The sequence below is a fragment of the Vulpes lagopus genome, chromosome 19 (assembly GCF_018345385.1).
Source record: "Vulpes lagopus strain Blue_001 chromosome 19, ASM1834538v1, whole genome shotgun sequence".
NCBI classification, from domain to species: Eukaryota; Metazoa; Chordata; class Mammalia; order Carnivora; family Canidae; genus Vulpes; species Vulpes lagopus.
This window is the reverse complement of record NC_054842.1, coordinates 22,361,366-22,381,890: the sequence shown is the minus strand read 5'-3', so window position 1 is coordinate 22,381,890 and position 20,525 is coordinate 22,361,366. Positions and strand designations below refer to the sequence as shown.

At 36.2% G+C, this 20,525-nt stretch overlaps 1 protein-coding gene across 2 annotated transcripts in view; it reads right to left on the bottom strand.

Annotated features, from left to right (window-relative positions):
- Positions 1-20,525, bottom strand: part of ZNF385D (zinc finger protein 385D) — an 877,499-nt gene that overhangs the window by 294,484 nt on the left and 562,490 nt on the right. The window lies entirely within an intron of this gene.

Here is a 20,525-nt window from a genome sequence, read left to right as displayed (position 1 = left end):
CCAAAAAAAGGAAGGCATCTGCTTTATTTAAAGGTGTATGCCCCGCCCTTCTCCAATTAAGAGTTATCTGGAATATTAAGGGCTCAGATAGAAACAGTGCTTATCTCTGGATAGAAAACAAGTGATTTTTATTTTAATTGTATACTTTTTATTGTTTCCCCTAAAATTATCGGTATGCATTATATTTATAAAGGAAAAAATGCAAGTATTTTTATAGCATAGCTGATAGAGGCTACACACGGGGCTGTGGACATGCCAGCTGTGCCTGAGAGATGCTTCCATGTGTCATGTCCAGGAGAAGACCCAGCAGCTTTTAAGGAAGGACCTTGTTTACACCCCTGACCTTTATCTGTCTCTAAGCTGCTCTGAGAAACTGGGGGATCCTGAGGCAGAATTGGGTCACTGCTTGCCAAATAGAAATGTATCTTTCATGATTAAAACAAAAGATGCCCTAAAACCAGTTACATATTTTGACTGAAAACATTATGGTAGGAGGAGAACTTTCTCTCTGCTCAAATACCCAGATAGCTGTCTGCCTCGATCCCTCATCTCCAAATCTTGTTCAAAATTTTGTCAGCATAGTTTCCCTCCATAAGAGTTGTCATCATCTGACACACGACTATAGACATCTGTTTATTTTTATCTCTTCTCACTGGAATATAATCTCCATGAGGGCAGGGATTTTTGTTTGTTGTTCACTGCTGTATCCACCATTCCTTCAAGGGCATCTGGCACTTGTTCCTACTCAATAAATATTTGTGAATGACTGAGGGAACATACTGAATACAACCATATTGTGTGTAAAACATCATACTTTTCTATGTGCCTACAGTCAGTTCTTTGAGGTTGATGGTGTTTTATACAAAGTGTTTACACAAATTGAATTTGTCCATGCTTAGCAGCAGCTGTTCCAAAATTCTATGCAATACAGATGCCAGGTGGTACTGCAGGCCACAGTTTGTGAGCTAGCTTGTCCTTTCAAGTTCTCAGAGCTGAATGCGGCAGTAATTTAGCATTGAGTTAGCACAGCCTAGTTGTGTCTTCCATTGCTGTCCCCTGAGCCTTAGTTTAGTCCACTTTCATTTCTTACTATATTGCAGCAATAAAATTTTATCCAGTGTTTCTAATTCCAGCTTGCCCAGATCCCATCCAATCTCCATATTAGATCATTATTATCTTTTAATAATAAAATAACATTGTCAACTAGACTTCAATTTAAAAAAAAAGAAATGAAGTCAAATAGGTCACACGGAGCCTAATTCAGTAGGATTTTGTAGGTCATATTATAATGATTTTGACTTTTATTCTGACTTATATAGGATGCCTTTGAAATGACATGATTTGATATATTTTAACAGGTTTACTATGACTGATGCATGGAAAATGGATAAAAGGAAGCAAGGGAAGACGCAAGGTAACCATTGAGGAAGACTGTGATAATCTAGAAAAGAAATGGTGGCTCAGATCAGGGTAGAAACAGTGAAAGTGGCAAAATGTGGTCAGAGTCTGTATATGTGTCAAAATAGGTCAAGAGAGTTTCCTGTGAGTTGGATAGGTGATAGAGGATAATTTTTTAAAAAAAAATTAATTTGTAAAATCTTACTAAAGATTTGGGAACTGAGCAATTGAAAGGATGGGATTTCCACTCACTGATACGGAGAAGGCTGTGGAAGAAGATGCTTTGGGTGATGATTAGGAAGTGGTCAATGTGGGGCAGCTTAGTTTAATATCCATCTATATATCCAAGTGAAAATGTTTACAGAAGTTTGGTTATATAGGTCTGGAGTTCAATGGAGAAGTTTGGGCTTTATATTTAAAGTTGGAAGTCATTCGGATGCCTGGGTGGCTCAGTGTTTGAGCATCTGCCTTCAGCTCAGGATGTGATCCTGGAGTCCCAGGATCGAATCACGCATTAGGCTCTCTGCATGGAGCCTGCTTCTCCCTCTGCCTAAATCTCTGCTTCTCTCTCTCTCTCTGTCTCTCTCTCTCTGTCTCTCATGAATAAATAAATAAAATTTTAAAAGTTGGAATTCATCATTTTATAGATGGTAATTTAATTTATGAGGCCAGATGGTATCTTCAAGGGAGTATACTCCTTTGGAAAAGAGAAGAGGGTCGACACTGAGCCCTGGGACATTATAAGAGCAGGTACAAAAATATGGGTACTTGGTGACTGAATATTTCTTGAAAGGATTACAATTTGTTGAATGAGTATTTGTTGACATATGAATGATATTTGATGGAAGGCTATTTATTTTAAGCCTAAGTTTGCCTTTGTCTTATATATCACCACCCACCATTAAAACAGTTTGATCTATATGAGAACAAATTCCTAGTTCAATTAGTCCATGTAGTCTTTACGAATTTTTTAGATTGCATAGACACTGCTCATAAAGCATTTTTATTCCTAGATTCTCATTTGATGCTTCCATTAAAATTAATGCCCAGAGAACCTTAGTCTGGAAAATGAATTGCCTACAAGAAAAGAAGTAAGAAAAGAAGTGCTAATTGTGAGCTAAGAATAAAAAAAAAACTATTAATACAGTAATATTCCAAAATTCTATCTGAATTTCTCTGTCTTTGGAGACATCCAATAAATCTCTTCTGTATATTTTCCTATCTATTCTGATGGTCAGTTAATAGGAACTCTTTTATAATATTTAGCAACTAGCTTTGGGAGCCCTCTTAGATTTCTTACCTTGGAGCTAGCTGTGGCCTAGGCATCTTTATTTATTCAACATATTGGGTATAGGGTTTTCAGGTGCCAAGTACTGTTAGACACTCAAGGCACATTGATGAAATTACAAAAATCTCTGTCTATAAAGAGCTTACATTCTAGGGGTTTCTGCCTATCAACTTCTCTACTACAATTTGGAACATCTTCTACCTTTCTCCATGCAGAGGGAAGGAGCTAAAACATCCTTCATCTCATCACATTTATTCATTGGTTTATTGCTTCTTCCCCCCAGTACAAAGGACATGAGGGAAAGGGCATGTCTATCATGTTGATGCTATATCTACTGTCTAAACAAGAGCAGGTATGCAAATATCTTAAAAGTCTTATACTTTTGAGTAGAAGAGTATGGATGATGTTCTATCCTGATCTACTGAGAATATAGTTATATTATACCAGAAATGTCCTTTTGTATTCCCCTTTGTCTAAATACTTATATTCATAATCCAAAACTACTCAGATATATTTTGTTTCCTAGGAAGTCTTCCCTGAGCTTATGTCTGACTCATGTGTTCCCCTAATGAGCACTTACACATTCTTCATAGAACTCCATTAGAGTGCTTATCAAATTGGTTTTCAGTAACCTTTCCAATTGTCAATATCCTCCAAGTAAATGAAGGTTTCTTTTGGGCCACATGAAAAGTGAAATATATGTTAATTCCTTGAATTTTTTAACATACTTCAGAACATAACAGAAATGTATGCCAAGGACATGACCTATTGAGTTAGTGACTAGGGTAAGCCATTAACATCAAACATTGTCCATGATTTAGGAAGCAGAAAACTTTGCTGTGGTAGGAGACAAGGATCAGAAAAGGAAGAGAAATCAAGACTGTAATCTTAAGTTAGAGAAATCCCAAATGTCTGAGGAAAGGTCAGCTAAGAACGGAAGGGCTGATCAGCTCTCATGCAAGAAAGAGATCAGAACTGTTGTGGGCAAGTCAGGAGGCCAATGTGGGAGGCAAGTACCAGAATCAAAAACAGAAGAGAGTTGCTTGTTTGTTTGTTTTAAGACTTACTTATTTGAGAGGGAGAGAGAGAGAGAGAGAGAGAGAGAGAGAGAGAGAGAGAGAGAACAGAAGCAGCAGAGAGAGGGAAAAAGAATCTCAAGCAGACTGCACTGAGCATACCTGGAACCCAATATGGAGCTCAATCTCCCAACCCCAAGATCAGGACCCAAGCTGAAATCAAGAGTCGGGGACTCAACCACCTTTGCCACCCAGGTACCCCAAGAACAGAAGAAAGTTTAAGCGGAGTGTGATTCAGGGGAAACTAGTCAACCCCCTTGCTGCTCTTATAGGTGGTTTTTATTAGTGCATTTGCCCTGACTAATAGTTCTCATTCCCCTTAAAATAGGAAGTATCACTAGCTTCCTTTCTGAAGGCTCTCAGACTACTAGAAGTTGTTTATATTTTTATCTAGCTTTCTTTTTTTTTATAAAGTTGCCTTGCATCTATGTAGATACCATCTCCAAAAATCGATGGACACCACATCATAGGTTTAGAAGCCCCATACCACCTAGTTTAGAGGTGCCTAAAAGGAAGGCACCAAGTCATAATAACTATTATCATCATCACTAGCAAAAAAAAAAAATATTAAAAGTAGGGATCCTGAATAACAAAGCTCTGAACTCTAATACGTAAGCTACCAGCCCACTCTGAAAAGCATTTGTTATCTTATTTAGGGAGATGAAGTACATATCCAAAAATACAAGTAAAAACAAAGGTAATGTAAAGTAAATGACAAATGAACAATGTAGGACATGCATGTAAGGGTGTGGTAAGAGATAAAATTATGATGGTTTCAGGTAAACCTAGAAAGATACAAAGAAGTGGAACCTGAACTTGTTCTTCAGTATCAGTTCAGATTGATGAAATGCAGAAAAAGTTGGTAAATGATATAAAACAAGGATGGAATGTGAATGATATATCTGAGAGAACAAGAACAAATTAGAGTATTAAAGAGCAAGTTTCTTAAAAGATTTCCATGCAAAGTAAATTTGGAGAGGAAAACACAGAAGCTGTATTGGATGTGATCTCACATTCCAGGTTAAAAGTTTTAATTTTATTTGATAGATAATGTAGGAATTGTTTGCTGAATGAATACATGAATGAGCGTCAAAGTGTTTCCAAGGACACAAATATAATAATATGCCTCCTACAAAGACATTTGACGACACAATAACATGAGTTAATATATCTTGTATAGCAGGTTGAAAGATCTTATACACTCCAGAGGTTTCCAATTTTTCTTAAAATAAAATTCATTTATGGTTCCTGGGCAGCAATTTGAGAATCAGCCCTCTCCCCATCCAGCCCCACAGCAAACGTGCTTGCAAACAAAATGGAAGAAGAAAACAGCATCATATTGAATTTCTTCTTTTACTTTTAAAAAAAGATCCTTCAAGATAAATTGAGTACAGCTCTAGTAAATTTGGATGCTTTAGGTCATGGACATTCCATTTTTATATATACTGTGATAATAACTATATAGAGTGAGCAGAGAGACAGTGCAACTCTACCCCAATGTTGTAAGAATTCACAAAGTAATTGAAAGTGTTTCCAAGTGTGCATAATTCTGTGCCTCCAGTCAAATACAGTAGATGGAAATTTGTTTGGCTTCCTCTGTCAAAATGTCTAAAACACATAAAGGAAATGTGTAAACGGAAAACAAAATGTTACAGATTCAACATTCTTTTAATTATATCTCAATTTCAATCTTGGCTTTGCTCAAACATAATAATAATCCTAAGGGCTCATCTCTGATCCTTTTGGTGGATAAGTGACCGAATGTGATTTTTACCCTTGACTCAAAAGTGTCAGATCTGGAAATCTACAATATTTGTCACCATGAATACCATTTAACTGCAGCAGTACCCAAAGGAACTCTGCACAGCCGCACGTGAATAGTGCTGGAGGAACTTAATTAATCTTGCTGTCACTTCCGTGATGCTTTTCATTAGTTTTGCTGCTATCTGATCAACTGGCCTTCTCTGTATTGGAAATGGCTACCCATAGCTTCTTGTGAAAGCATTTTCAAAAGGTAAACAAAGACCTTTGTGGTAGGGAGGTTTTATGCAGATGGACATTATTATTGCTACTCTAATATAGAGATAACCCTCACATTTTATATTTAAGTTATAAAAACATAAGGAACTAAATACCTCTCCTGTCCCCACCAGGGAAATTGCTTTAAAACTTGTGCATAGGTTATGTATTTGACATAAAAGTTCATAATTTTCTTTATGTTGTTTTCATGAATACTGACGCTTAGTGCATTATCTGGAACTATACTAAATAGAGAATGTAATTCATAAGAAATCTAGGCTTTTTCACTGATTCCTGGTAAGGAGATTAGGTGAAAGTTGGATTTAATGATGGAACAAAAGAACTGATAAATAAATGGTAGTACCGTCTCTCTCTGTCATATTTTTGAAAGACTGGGTTTAATATACATATATTTTAAATACAATTTTATATAATGCATTATTTTTCAATGCTGACCATAGTTTAGTTTGTTAAAAAAATGGAATGATTTTATAAAATGTTATCAGAGTTTGACTATATGAAAGTCAATTGACATCTATAGGATAGCCACTGAGAACTAGAAAAGAAATTCGCCAAGAGTCAACATATATGGCAGGGTCTGATGAAGAAAAACAAGACTGTAATGTGTCCTCTGGAACGCAGTCTCCAAAATAGTCCCCAGAAATTCTTATTTCCTAGTAGTCACACTCCTGTGTAGTCCCTTCCCACCATGAATAGAGATGAACTATGTAACAAAAAGGGTGTTGTTGAAATGACCAAGTATGGCATTCAAGATTAGATCATAAAAAGGCAAGGTGGGTTCTGTTTCTCTTTTTTAAATAACACACTCTAGGGTAAATGAGCTGCCATGCTGTGAGGACAATCAAGAACCCTATGAAGAAGTATACATGGCAAGGAACTGAGATTTCCAGCCAACATCTAGCATCAACTTGGCATATATCTGAGTAAGCCACCTTGGAAGTAGATCCTTTAACTTAGGTCAAGTCTTCAGATGCCTGCAGCCATGACCAACATTTTAACTCATAAAAGACTCCAACACCCAACAGAGTTACTTCCAGATTCCTGATCCATAGCAACTGTGTGAAATGATAAATATTTATTGTTGTTTTAAGCTTCTAAATTTGAGGTAATTTTCTTCTATGCATCAATAGATAACTAATGCATTATAGCCTTTGTTTATAGCTTAAACTTATGGAAATATGACATAGATCTCAGCTTTGATAGAGATAGACACTCCTTGAAGAGGTAGGTGTTCCTTTAAGTCTTGGTTTTTGTTTTTGTTTTGTTTTTTTAGAGGGAGAGAGAGAGAGCAAGCACAGGCACTCATGAACTGGGGTGGCGTTGGGAGACAGAAGGAGAGGGAAAGAGAATCTTAAGAAGACTCCATGTCCAGTGCAGAGCCTGCCACTGGGCTTGATCTCATGACTCTGGGATCATAACCTGTGCCGAAATGAAGAGTTGGACGCTTAATTTACTGAGCCACCCAGGTATTCAAGGTCATGGTTTCTTAATCCAAGAAATGGTGGTATCAGAATAAGTGAGGGTCACCAATATAAGATCCTTTAGGGAGAGGTGAGGGAAGTCACACAGCTGCATAGACTGAGCTAGATATATGCTTACAGAGAGCATTAGAGACTTTAGAGGATTGAAGAGTATCAACTAATAAGGGAGATTCTCTTACTTCACTTCTATTGACAGTATACCATGAGGAAATGTTGCTAGATTCCTCAATTTTTTTCTACTTCCTACTTCTATGACTAAAACATTACACATTTGATAAAAATTTCATGTAACTTCAACTTGAAGCCATTGGTTAAAACTATGATTGAAACAACATTTCTCTCTCTCTTGCATTTTCCAGTATCTTCAGAATTTTATTCTAAGATCTCCACTGTTATATTCATCTGTTCCATCCTTTTTCCTATTACTATCTCTAGCCTTCTGTAACTCACAAACTTCTACCATCCAACTACCAGCACACATTCCTCTCTGCCTGACATAATGTTCTCTTCTTAACCTATCAGGCTCTTCCCCACACCTTCTTAGCCTGTTGAAATGCTACTTGTCCTCGATAGTCCACTCACATGGCATCCCTCCCCTAGGAGGCTTTGCTTGATTACCAGTCACGATTAGTGATTACTCTTCATATACCTTAAGAGTAATGCTCTTTATCTCTTGAGTCCTATTAGGTATGTCTTTCTATTTATAATGTGAAATCTCATTTGGCAAAATTAACATCTCATTAGTTTTTTTTTTTTTTTGTCACTGAGCATTTTTACAATGTCTATCTGCAATATACCATCCAGATCTCCCTAAAATGAAAGACTATTGCTCCCTGTTAAGAGTGTGAAGACATATGTCTTTCAACTGTTGGCTCCTTTAGGTATTGTCTCGTCTGCTGAGAATTGCACTTCTGAGGTTTCACCCCTTTGTGGTGAACCTTATCCAATGATCAGTGCAGAAGTAGAAAGGCCTGGCCATCTTAGACCAACCCGGGACAACTTTGTCAAGTTGGGCCACTCAAGCTCTGAAGCATCCAAAGGTGTCTTGAGTCCTGCATCACAGCTCAACTTCTCCCTCTCCCCATTCCCATTCCTCTTCTCCTTTCCACATTGCTGACCTAATCTCTAGTAAACATCCTTCATGCTAACCTTCATCTCCGTCTATTTCCCAGAGAACCCATCCTGTGACACTGTCATTGAGTAGATACTCAGTAAATGCCTGGTGGTATAAATTTAAGTCCCAAGTCCCCATAAACAAACAAGACTAATTTCCCAAAGAAGAGAGTAGGGTCATTCCCCAAGAAGCCTTGAAGGTGTTGGATAATTTTGAAAGAAAGCCCACCTTTTACCCAGAAACTCATTGATTTTGGAATTAACGTGATGAAAAGAGAGCCCAGAATTTAAATGAATGCCCTGGTCCGTGTACTCTGTCTGAGTAATGGTGATGGCTCAGAGCTGTCAGGTCTGCCAGGAGATATTCAATCATGATGCTCTCTTCTTTCTCTTCAACAAAGGTAATCATTCAGCATTTTATCTTTTCTAGAAGGTGTCATTACTTTGAAAAGACAATAAAAGTCTCACAAAGGGTTTTTATAAAGTGGAAAATTTTCATTTTCAAGAAAAAAAAAAGACTAAAGGAGAAAAAGACCCTAGTTAATTTGAGCATGAAAAAATACATTAGCTTACAGGAACTTTCATAATTTTGAAGTATAAAATCCTCTTAAACTGAGTAATTTATCATGTTCTTGAGAGCCTATAATATATAACACATATCTTTTACAATTATATTTTTTTACATAAATAACCAGACCACTTTTTCTGGAGGAAAGCAAAAATTTGCCTTAGAAAAATCTACAATGTAGAGATATGTATGGGGAGTCTGCCCTAATGAAACTATCAACAGTAAACCCTTCTTAACCTCTGGCTACATGTTACCAACAACAGAGTAAAGACATAAACCAAGTGGTTTATAATCTATTTTCAAGTTCAATGCTTAATCTAGAAGTCATTTAAATATTTTCATTTATTCACTAATTTGACAAATATTCATTTACCGCTCATTTGTCAAGCACTATGCTTGGGACTAGGGATATAAGAATGATCAAGGTAGATATTGTCCTTGGCATCATAGAACTTACAGTGTCCCAGAGAATAAAATTTTGTAATGGAAGGTGGATCAATGGTTGCAAGAATCTACTGAGATGGGCAGATGGGCAGAAAGGGGAGAAGAAGATAGGTAGTTGGGGAGGTTAGAGAAGGACATTTGAGAATGAGACATCTAAGTTGAAGAGTGAAGAACATTTGGAATGAATCATATAAAAATAAAGCATAGTTAACAGCATGTGAAAAGGCCCAAAAGTAAAAGGTATGGAGACAAGAGCCTAAGAGAGATTCAATAAGAAGAAGTAGGGGAGAGTGGTAGAAAATGAGATAGCTTAGAAGCAACCATGAACCTGCAACAAAGATTTCAAAAAAATACAAAGGCTTTCATCAAGAAAGTGATGAACCATATGGTTATATATTTAAAAGCTACTAGAAGAGTTAAACACTAACTATTCTGTGGCAATATGGCAAAGCTCCCATATAATCATATGACTTTGTGAAAAGTATATGCAGTAATGCTTATAAATCTCTAGTACAAGGTACAATTCTCCTTGCTCTGGTTTTCTGTCTATATGTCACCCAATGAAACATAGCAGGCAAGAAAAAAAGAAAAAGAAAAAGATGTCTTGCATGGCTGCTGGGTTCATCTAGTCAGGAATCACCAATTCAACCAGTTTCAGGGTAAATCAGCTTTTTTAGCTGTCATCAAAGCTGAGCATTGAATAAAAGAATGACAACTCAATGGCTGATTATTTGACTATTGACCTAGATTAGCCTTCAAATGATGGAGCCAGCATTGGCTAGATTGAATTCCGTGCCACACAAACACTGGCACTGAAATTTTACATATATATATATATGTATATATATATATATATATATACATATATATATATATGATTCATGTAAGAAAATGGGGGAAATGACACTTCAAGGCATATGCCATAAGTTTTTATGTTCCAAGACATGGTATGATTTTACATTTCTGGCTCCCAGACCCAATTTTTTTTTCAAATGTTCAATTCTCTCCTGCCTGTAAATTTCCTAAATAACTTCAATCATATTAGGGGTAGCACTGTTTTTTGAAGAATCTTGAGAACTGAAGAGTATTCTAAGATTACCATTACCTATAGTTGCCTCAAAGAAATAAAACCTTGAACATTTGCAGTGGCCAGAAGCATCTTGTTTCTTTTCTAAAGTTTCAAAAATGAGTGTCTTTCTAATCACAATAATATTTTCACAAAATAAGCTAGTTATTGCATTTATTTCAGAAAAATAAAAGCAGCCATTTCCAACAGGTTATATATGTATAGCACCCACACACTGTAAATATGTAATGTGAGATTTTACTTTCTTACTTTCCTAGAAATATAAGTCAGGAATCAATCTTGATGGGGAATATAGGGTACTCTGACATATTTCAGGGTATCTGCCAAGCCATCCTCCTCTCTGGGGAAATTTTTTTTCTTATGAAATATGCAGGATTTACTGACCCTTGGACATGACTGATTTGATTATGGTGGCCTCTGAATAGGATTTTCTGAGACCTATGACTTGTATGACCTAGCTTGAAAAGATGAACTGAGACAATTATGTTTATTCTCGAAAACACGAACTAAGAAATAGAGAAGGAACTTATCAATTGGTGATAGGTCCAGGAACTAGAAGGTCATATAGATCCAGATCATACAGATTCATGTGCAAGGCGAATAAGCACAAGAAGGTGGAAAAGGGGAAGAGACAGACACAGAGAAGAGTTCACATGCTGAATACTGGGTGGAGAGAGAGAGAGAGGCACATTCTTATAGTTCGGCTTTAATTGTTCTATGGCTTTCTTTTCCCATGCATCTTTTCAATAATCTCACCAACCCACCCACTCACACCCCATCCCAGGCAACTTTAATAGGACTCCACTTCTCCATTAGTAATATCTCTTATTACACCCTCAGTTAATTAGAAGAGATTCAGTAGAGCTGACACCAGGAGACGTCATGTCATATTTAAGTATTTAAATATTGTATACTAGCCTTCAAGCTACCTCTCCTAAACAAGTGAACACAAGATGGCAGCATTGTGAGGAAGGGAAAGATGGCGATCTAGGGAAAAAAGAGAATAGATTATGCTGGGGGGCATTTGGGACATTCAGGAAATGACCTAATAGTAGTTATGGGATTAATAATAATAGTTTATACAAGGAAAAAATAATTGCTTCTGGCTTTTCAAATCAAAGATGTATTCTCTTCCAACCTTTATTTTCCACTAATATTTTGTAAAGATGTACATGTAAACAATAAGAGTAAGGATTTTGACTCTTAATGTTGGTATGTAGGCTGTATTCCTTGCATTTTGATATATTGTGTTCCTGGTAATCAAAACCTCTTTTATTAATAAAATTATGAAGAACATTGATTTTTCTCAACCAGATAATTTTCTGTTATGGATGAGAGATGTGCCTATTGAAGTATTAGGACCCCAAATCATGCCTTTGGCCCATCTATTGAGGCATGGTCAGCAAACTTTCTAGAGATATATTTGTGTTTTAATGAAGAGTAGGAGTGTAGCACATCATTGGCCATAAGTAACATGGATTCATTGATTCTTTTTTTTTTTTTTTCAATTTCTGGTAGTTCACAATGAATCTGCTATGAGATGCAAATCTCAGGGGAGATCTTGCAGGAGAACAGAGAAAATTTTATTAAATCACTATGGAACATCAGTTATTGGATGAAGGATGACAGAGAATTAAGTAGTAAAGACAAGAAGAGCAAGTTAGAATAGATGAAATTTAAGAGATAGTATATTAAATTGAGTAAAGGTAGAATGAAAGGATACAATGAGCTAGAAGACAGGGTAAAGCAGTGAGATCCTTGAAGTCAAAAACACAGTTAAAATTGTATTCACTAGAAATATAATTTGTACTTGAACCAATGTACTTGAAAGGATTTGTGGCTATGAGTAAGGAGGACAGCCAAATGAGGTTCTATTAATATAAATCTTACCTAATCCAGTACTTGATTCAAGTTATGGGCTCAATGATCATATATAATGTAGCTATCATATACAAAATCTTTTCAAATCCAATCTTTTCTTTTTACTCATGGAAAGTAAAGAATGTGTATACAAACACCTCACCGCCTCCCTCACCCACACACACCCTGGGTATTGTTTAAGCCTACACTGAAACAGAATTTGGTAGTAGTTATTGTCAGTCAAAAGCTTTACAGAAATTGCAATTCTTAGAGGAATTCTAGAATACTATTGGACCACTACCTTTAAACAAAACTAAAGCTACGCATGCTTCTTAGGTTTGTACAATTAATCTACAAAATCCAATGACTGATATGCCACTGTTCCCTAGCTAAGAACTTCTCCTTTTCCTAATATCATTTGTTTGAGGAATAGAAGTATTAGTTAGAAAAAAAAAAAAGAAGTATTAGTTAGATAATCAGTCGTTCTTAGGGAACATACATAACTTCAGAGCAAAGGGCGATGGAAAAATATAGGTTTACCCAGGCCACAGGGAGATCCTCAGCAAAACTCCTATCTTATGTTCCTAATGTTTATGCCATTAAAATTTAGTGCCCAGCTCATATGGACAGCGCTGGACAGATATTGCCAAGATTGAGGCACTTATTTATTATTATTTAACATCAAAAGTCCTATGGAACTGCTTTATTCCCAAACCTGGTTTTATCATGTTCAATTGTAGAGATTTTGTATATCTTCATCAAGGTGCTGGTTAAAGGGTACATTGGTCAAACTAATCAAACTTTAAACCTAAGAATTGTGTTTTTATTAAGTGTTAATCACATTCCAAAAAAGAGAAACGGAAAAATAGATCGTTAAGGCATACACATGCAGGAAAGAATTAGATGGGATAAACAAAAGATTGAAAGTTGGAATTAGCAATGAGATAGAGTCAAAAATGTTTAAAAAATTAAAACGAACCTTAAATATCTAATAAGCTTGAACAAAGCCTGTTACAACACCAAGACCAATGGGCCCCTTGCACTTGCTGCTAAGGTAGGATGTTATAGAAAAGAGAGCATGGATTTGTAATAATACTCACCTAGGACTGAATCCAAGAATTGCCACTCAACAGCTATGTGACCCCATGAAAGTCACTTAACCTTTTGAGATTCTATTTCATCATCTGTAAATGGGATAATAATCCCTACTTTGCTTTGTGGTTTTGAATAGTTGGCTCATATAGGTGTTTAATAAATAGCTGCTATCATCATTATCATCCATCATCTTAATGTCTTAATATTAATTTCTTTAAATTTAAAATATAGTTGTATTAATATTAAAACAAAATGCATGATTTTGTGCTTTTATGCCTGGCAATTCCAGGCGTCTTTAGTCTTCTCTTACCTACAGTGGGTTTTTCCATTAAAAACGGGTCAAAAAGAAGTTATACCTTTTAAAAGAGAGGCCAATGGGACATTGTGATGGAAGCATGCAAGGGGACAGAGGACATGGAGTTTCAATTCCATGTTATTACAAAGCCCAGGGACTAGAAAAAAGGAAATAATAATTCCCAAGAAGGATCTCATAGTGGGTATGAGATGGAGAGAAGTGGACTGATTTGATATTGAAGAGGTCTTGTTGACTAAACAGACAGATGTTGGTGGGTAGTGGTCAGTTGGAGAAGAAGTGGGTATGATTAAGAATAACCTAGGGTTTTGACTTTTTCAGTTCAGTGACTGTCCTTGATATAGGCATTTGAGGAACATTGAAGAAGCTCAGTTTAAGGAGCAACATTAACAGGTTTGGGTAAGATCTTTGTGTTACTTTGAAACAAGGAAATGGAAATGACATTAGGCAGTTAAAGAAAAGGCCTAAAACTGAGAAATAGATATAAGCTGACTTCTGTATGCTGGTAAATACTTAACAACTGTCTCTTTAGAGAAACAAAGCCCCGATTTGTAGCCTTTGCCAATATCTATGGTTTTACATACTCCCACCAAAGCTCCAATTTCATGGTATAACACAACCAGCATAGCTTCAGAAGGGATGTGCACAGCTGGCTCCTACAAGTCAGCTCCATCACATAATGGGTGAGTCAAGAAGCAGGAAGTAATCAAAGGTGTAAGTATCCACGGAAAGTGGAGTAAATTTCTCTAGAGGAGGGACAGCTTTTGTATCTCTTTTGCTTCTGTTTCACTTGCATTTCCTTTTTTTTAAGGATTTATATATTTATTCATGAGAGACACACAAAGAGAGGTAGAGACATAGGCAGAGGGAGAAGCAGGCTCCCCGAGGGGGCCCCTATATGGCACTCGATGCCAGGACCCCAGGATGATGACTTGAACAGAAGGCAGATGCTCAACCACTGAGCCACCCAAGAGCCCCACTTATGTTCCTGTTTAATGAACTCTTTCATGCATGGTTGCTTAGTAGTTGCAGGAAGAATTGGCATCTGTTCCTTAAATCATGGCGGGGCTTTCATTGTTGGCACCTACAGCACCTGCAAGGTCACAAGGTCATCTGAAGGTGACAGTAAATGAAGAATAGCTTCTCCTTACTAAAAAAGGGGGAAGTGGGAATGACAAGAGCAAGGGACACTGCTTTTATGGCTCTACTATCCCCAAAGTAGTCTAAATTCTCAATGAACCTATTTCTACATCTGATGTTAAACTCCTGGCTATCTCCTTCAGCAAAGAGAAAGCTGTATGTTATCTAATTTCCAAATTTAAATCTTCTTAATTTTATCATGATCCTTTTGGTATTTGTTTATCTTTTCCTCATCCATATATATATCATGTCCTCAGAAATTTTCATACTAAAATATTTGGAGTTTTCAATGACAAGAGAATAATGGATAATTTTTGACTGATATTACAGTTTTGGATTATCTAAGCTAAAAATAGTATACATCCCTCTCTAAAGTTCATTTTTTAGTGGCACTTTTCACTAATTATAAAATTATGACACACTCTTGTTAAAGAATTTAGAAAATTCAGAAAAAAGAGAAGTATCCATAATATCATATAAAAATATTATTAATAGTATTTATCTTCAGATAGTCAACTAGTATACAGTTTATATTCATGATGGCATGTTTTGCTCATATATTTTGTATTTGATAGTATTTCTTTACGTATTGAAACTATGTTTGGTATTATACTATCAACATGTTCCTCATGTCACTAAAATCCTGCAAAATATAATCCTAATTGTTGAACAATGTCCTCTGAGTGTATCATATGTACTTAAATATTATTTTAATTTTGGACATTTCAATGGTTTCCAAGTTTTCACTATTATAAATGTAACGGCAATGGATATCCTCTTCCATTAGTTTTTGTGCTTATTACTCATTGCTTCCTTGGATAAAGTCCTAGAAATGCAATTACTGGGTTAAAGGATAAAATTGCTGCAAGGAATTTTGGTATATAGTGTTCAATTGTGCTATCAAATGATTGTACCAATTTACAACCACATCAGCACTATATGTGAGGATCTATTTTCCCTTCACTCTTGCCAGCATTGAATATTATCTTTAAAAACGGGAATACATATGTGTATGTTTGTATGTGTATATATGTGTGTGTATCCCATTTTATAAGCAATAACTAGTATTTCATTATTAGCTGCATTTATTTTTCTTTTATTAAGATAGCTTAATGTATTTTATAGGAAAAATGTGTGTGTGTGTGTGTGTGTGTGTGTGTGTGTGAATTTCTCTTCCTATCCCTTGCTCATTTTTGTATTGATGTTTAGCATTTTACTTTACCCAAGGAATTTGATGCAATTTACAGATAACTAAAATAATAAACTTTATTTGAGCTTCTAGAAATATAATTTCTAAATAGAGCATCAGCAGTTACCATAAACGGGAAAATAAAGCTAAACTATGAAAATGTTGTTTACAATTCATAATTTAAAAAAAAATTTCTTATTTATTTATGATAGGCACACAGTGAGAGAGAGAGGCAGAGACACAGGCAGAGGGAGAAGCAGGCTCCATGCACCGGGAGCCCGACGTGGGACTCGATCCCAGGTCTCCAGGATCACGCCCTGGGCCAAAGGCAGGCGCTAAACCGCTGTGCCACTCAGGGATCCCCTACAATTCATAATTACACAAAGCACAAAAAAAACATTATCCCTTACAGTTATTAGAACCCCACGAGAAAGGCACATTTGATACCACTTTGGGTGTATACTGAAGGTGTTTTCTTCAGTCCGTGGATGGAGTTGGATTTTAGAGTGAAGACAAGATTCAGAAGGGTTCCCAGTCCCTTTCCATCACTGCTGAACAGAGTTGCAGTGGAATCCTTACAAACAATTGCTGTGAGCTTTAGATACGATTTTCTAATTCCTCCTTGGCCCCAAACATGCTACTTGCTCAGTCTTTTCACCACATGGGATCATGTTGCCAATAATGTCTTTGGGATAAATTTGAATTCATCAGGCTTGAGTTTAATTACATTATGTAAACTAGAAAATGTCCCCAGTAGGCTTTGAGGGAATAGCTTCTGTATGCAATTGCGACATCCTGTTTTGTTTAAAATATTTGCATTTTGATAAATCCACTCTGACTCCAAACCCTTTTTTGATCTTGGTCAGGAACTCATTTTCATCACAGTGGCCCTTTTTTTCTTTAATAAATATTTGCAAAAATTCTGCATAAGTTCTTTCCTTCTGGTCCACATCTTTACCCTGGTTGGGGCAGGACAGTGAGAGGAGATAGACAAAAGAATCATTTCCATGAGGTATCCCAGCACCACAGAAGCTGAAAAACATTGATCAACAACTGAATAGAGAGTATTCTTAGTGCATAGGGAAGTAAGGCTTTCAGAGTAATCAAACAGAGAAGGAGGAATCACTACATGGGCTCCATGCATGGACTTCACAAATCATGTTCAATCACATGAACTTGCTCATATGGATCCCCCATTGTAGATTGCATCATTGGCTCCAAATTTTCATCTGTCCCCATATCCATTCCATTTGCTGTGTAACTATGTAGTTCCTGCTTCTAATAGATATATTATATTTCAACTTCCTCCTTACACTGCACTTGGTTGTGTGACCAATTTTAATTAACAGAGTGAGATATGCCATATTTGAACTTAGCTCTCTTATGCCTCTGGAATCACTATGAGAAGAACCTATCCTGGCAAGCCTGCTTGTCCAAGGAAAATGAGAGATATGTGGAACAGAAACAATCCACCTAAGCTTCAAATCTGCAACGAGAAACAGAGCTGCTCGGCAATCAGAGCCTGAAGTGAACCTATACAGCTGAGCTAAGCCTAGATTAGCTAAACCCCAGCTGATATGCAGCATGTGTCAAAAAATAAAGATAATAATCAATTGCTGTTTTGAGTCAATGAGTCCCAGAATGCTTTGTTAAACAGCAATTACAAATTAATGCATTACCCTTAGAAGTTTTAGCAACTTACAACTTATACACTTGATGCAAAAATTAAAAAGTTTAAAAACTCCTTAGTTGGAAAGAAAGCCCAGCAGCACCTTTCATTTAGAAACAGTAATGTCCAACTTCTTTAGATTCTTGTTTACAGCTCCTGAGATGTACCTTCCACTAGAAGCATTTCTATTTGTTGGCTTCTGAGGAAACATTACTCACTACAAATACACCTTTATTCCCCCCTCAAAACACCTAGTCATTGCTCTTCAAAGCTGCTCCCAAGTACTTCACTCTTTTCCTACACAGAGATGCAAAGAGCCTGAGTGAAAGGTGGTGATGGTTGAGTTCAGAAATAAAGCAAGCCTTCCCATTTCCTATTCATCTCACAGGAATAATCTAAACATTGAAGCACTCTGTAGTCAATCAGGCAAGCTCTCACTGCCAGCTCTTGAAAGATGCAGAGAAACAATTCTGATTCAGGGCATGGCTCATGAAAAACAAAATCTACAATCATAGGGAAAAAAGTATATGTACACCTGCCTCAAATGAAGCTGAGAAATCACATCCCATATTTTATATCATTTCTTACTTCTCACAATAGAAAAGAGGATCATATTTACTTATTTTATAATTTAATTAAAAATACATCCAAAAAGCCAAATCCAAACTCTCCAATGGTTATGTTGTGACTCAGTTTTACCAAAATCAATAGGCCGCTTGCAGTTAAGTGTTTTATAAACAGGCAGCAAAAACAAGGAAAAATATCATGATGAAAAGACTATTTTAATAAGACAAAATCACTGTCTGGCACATAGTCTGGAACATTACTATATGTGGACCAGATCCTATTAATATCCGTGCTTTTCTAAGGACAACAAACCTAGCCTGTTTTGTTAGGCAGAACTACATCTTCCCCATGGAGAACCACGTTGAAAAAGAAGGTATTCTTTAGCAGCCCTCAGTAAGTGGTGATCTGGTGGCTGATGTGAACAGAAGCAAACCACTTTTAGCCTAGAGAAGAAAAAAACAAATGAGCCAGTCATGGCTGGAACAAGCCTAGGCTGGAACTGCCTAGGAATTAGCCACTTGCACGCATTCCCGTACCGGCACCAATGACAAAACTAAGAGCATCAGTGTCATTAAGTACTGCCGAGTTTTTCAGGACAGAAACACTCCAAATGCTTTATATTCTGTGCAACAAAACTGAGCAGATTCTGCAAGTCAAATCAATTTCTATCTCAGTGATCATAAGTTTCAAACGTTTGTATTTGGAAACATGTCTAAATAGCCCCTGTGGAGAAATATATTTACTTTTCTCTGCTTTTTAAAAAAACATGTGGAAAAAACATTAAAAAGCTTTGATTATTGCCTTTTTATAAACTGTATGCCTGAAGAATATAGTTTACTATGAGTAAAATAAAAAAAGGCAATTGAAGTATCTATTGTAATTAGTGAATTTACACAATAACTATTCTTCTGAACATTAGAAACAAAAGTTATTTTCCTGACTTTAATTTCTACCTTGGAGAAAAAAAAGGGGGTAGGGAATTAACATTGACTACCTCCTGAAAGACACTCACTTTACATATGTAAGTTTATTTAATATAGTACAGTAAAAATTAATCCACGACCAAAGAATCAATAGAATGTGAAGCTCATACCCATTTAGAACTGCAAAGTCTCAGACATCTAGAAATGTTTGTAGTAGTTTCTGAGCGTAGCCTTAGATTTAACAGATTTTTATATTCTGTTGAATAGGATCTACTAACTTAATCATTCAAAATAACTCTTCAATTCTTCTTTTTTGTCCTCACTATATATTTCCTTAGACTTAGTCCAAAAATTGAATTTACATTTTTTAAAAAGAGATTCAAAAGGCTCTAAATGTAATTTCCAAGCATTGTCTTAAGAGGCTGCCTTTTCACAAAGAAGAACAGAGAAAGATGGGTTTATCTATTACATTATGTGAAAGTGACTTTCAGAATTTAACTAGTGTATTCATGAAGAGCGCACAGGCACACAGAAACACACACAGCCATCTATACAGGAAATAAACACTTCTGGAGAACCAACAATAGTAATAACCACAAACACATAACATTTACCATGTATGTGCCAGGCACTGTTATAAATACGTTACTTCTATTAACTATTTTAATCTTCCTAACAATCCTATGAGACGAGTTTCACACATTTCAAAGGAAAGTAACAGCTTAACAGAGAGCTCACTGCCAAAATGAATACTAGAAGTAGGCCATACTATCTTTGCAACTTCTACCAGGGGAGTCATGTCACAGTTTAGAGTGTCTCCGACATTTCCCTCTCTTGCTCACCTACATTAGTTTCTACCACTCAGCCTATGTATCCTTCCATTTCAGTTGTCTTCTGATTATGGATATATATACATTTGCGTTAATTACTGATATTACTTACTGGAAAATATGAATATGTTCTCTTTCTGTACTTGTATTTACTTTTTCTTTCCCTTAGAATAGTTCAGATAGGTTAGGAACCAATACTAGTTAACACATAAAAGTGCTGCTAAGGTACACACTGTATCTTTCGACTGAACTGAATCAGCATTAGGGCCCCTAACAGCATACTATGGAGTAACCCACAAGACCCCTACAGGGAGCTACCTCATTGTCCTCAAATTAACTCTTTTTCTTTAACTTTCACCTGAGGGAACATTTTTGGAATCTCTTCCATCAGGTAACCAATAATAGTATTCAAATATTAACAACACAACAATGACAAAACCAAAA